Source organism: Mya arenaria, chromosome 11 (genome assembly GCF_026914265.1).
Source record: "Mya arenaria isolate MELC-2E11 chromosome 11, ASM2691426v1".
In the NCBI taxonomy this organism is placed as follows: Eukaryota; Metazoa; Mollusca; class Bivalvia; order Myida; family Myidae; genus Mya; species Mya arenaria.
Window position 1 is genome coordinate 19,839,740 of NC_069132.1, and position 2,197 is coordinate 19,841,936.

Consider the following 2,197-nt stretch of genomic DNA (forward strand, 5'->3'; position numbering starts at 1 on the left):
AGTGAGTCGGGAAGCCTAGTAAGAACGTGCATTGTTTTCACGAGATATTTTTATACAGATATTATTTTGATCTAAAACAAGCGTTTTCGTAAACGAGCAATTGCTCTTCATTCGGTGCACAAGGTCGTTTCTAAAAATAAGCGTTGAAACATATTGAAAACAGTGGTAATACTCACCGAATCGAGTACGTTTATCACTCAAAACAATGAACCGGGAAGCATGGACGCACCTGACATTACTGCCCTTGAATAAAACTTGACGAATTGTGAAAAATTCTGCCAGCCGGTGTGAAAGCAGGTGATTTTTATAAACACATTTTGGTTATCTCTCATTACCGAGTTGTTCGATGAATAGTTTATATTTAGCAAGCTAAATGCCTTAATATTGAACAAAAATGAAAAGACATTGTAGTCCGTAGACGAAAACACTTGATTCTTTACAAAACGGCTTCATTGTGATTTTATTGTTCCTGTAAGTGTCGTCTCTGACCTTTACCAAGCTAGTACCATTCATCTTTTCTAGAACAACCGTACCACCTACCATCCCACAGTTCACGTGATTCTGTTCATCATCTCGCTATATGCGTGACGTCAGTAGTTCCTGTTCTGCAGGGGAAGCAACCGGTGCGATTCAAGGTTTCAATGTTGAAGTATTATTGAAACACATGGCTTAATTTTAAGCATAATAATTGTAAAATGAAACATATTAACACATAGCATTGAACAAATAATAAATTGTCATAATAATTCATGTTCATACGTCAAAACAAAACAAAACATCAAAATAATTTGTGAGTTTTACATTACTTTTAACTGTTCAATCTAAATTGAAAAAAAAAAACAGACAGAAACTATACATAAATTTCAGAAACTTTTAACCAGATTGAAAGGTTCATCAAATAAAAATCTCTCAAATTGAAATACATCTTTAAAAATCCTATAATTTAAAAACATAATCTAGACTCATGAACTTGACTCCTACAATTCGGTACATATTGACCCTACAATGCTCTCTTAACAGTTTGTATAACAGATGAAATGTGCGGTACATGTTGTGGGTACCAAAACTGAGACCATCCAAGACCGTCCAACATCAGGCGCGTAGCTGACTATACCCAAATACGCTGTTGCGTAATGAATTGTTAACAGGTATCATACCAAAAACACCGAATTTGAAATAAAAACCGAGGGGGTGGGGTGGGGGGAGGGTAGGGTGTGATGGGGTAAATATACCCACCCCAAGGTACCGTGTAATCCCAAATTGTCCCTAACTACGCGCCTGAACATAGAATGTATTGAGCTAAACCAGCTTGAATGAACAGTTTCTGACGTATGTTACTTAATACATTAGTCAGTACAATAAACTGGAAATCTTATCTCTATCACTTACAATGTTATACCAGAAATTCAACATTTTTGATTTGATTTGGACATCAATAGGAAAAAACCAAAACTCGCCATACAACATGATATTTGACGTGCTTGGCGTGCATTTCAAATAGTTTTTTTACAAACTTCCGTTGCAACTGAGGAATAACAGTGTTGTTTTAACACCCCAGACTTCCGATGCATATGCATGTACTAGAATTGGACAACAAATTGTATCGAAAAGGTGGATCTGAATATCAATAGGTAATCCCATAGCACGCAGTTTAGTCAGAAGAGGAAACATAGCCTTTTTCTTGACTTAAAGATGAGATTTTGTTTAGCAATCTTCCCACTGTAATTTAACAAAACCTCAAGGTATCTAAAATGATCAACAACCTCAACATTATTCCCTTGATAATACAAAGAATGGTTATTCCTCAACTTGCCTCTAGAAACATCTAGAAAACAATCAAACTTCAATCAAACTTCAGTTTTTGTAACTGTCACCTTTAAGCTCCATAAAGCACAGTGATCATTCATGGTATTAAGAGCCAATAGCAGATCCTTTTCAGATTCAGCAAAAACTTCTGTGTCATCTGTATAAAACAACAAATATAATTTGGAAAAACACTTTAAGGTCCTTTGTATCTAGAACTCTATGAATACCATCAGTTAAAAGATTTGTTGGACATAAAATATGTGTTTTAAACCACTCCATTTTTGAATCTGTCTGTAGACATAAATCAGGCCAAATCATAGAAAAAAACATAATGATCATATTCTAGATAATAATAAAGCCACTGAGTACTGGTTCTCCCAAATGAGAATCT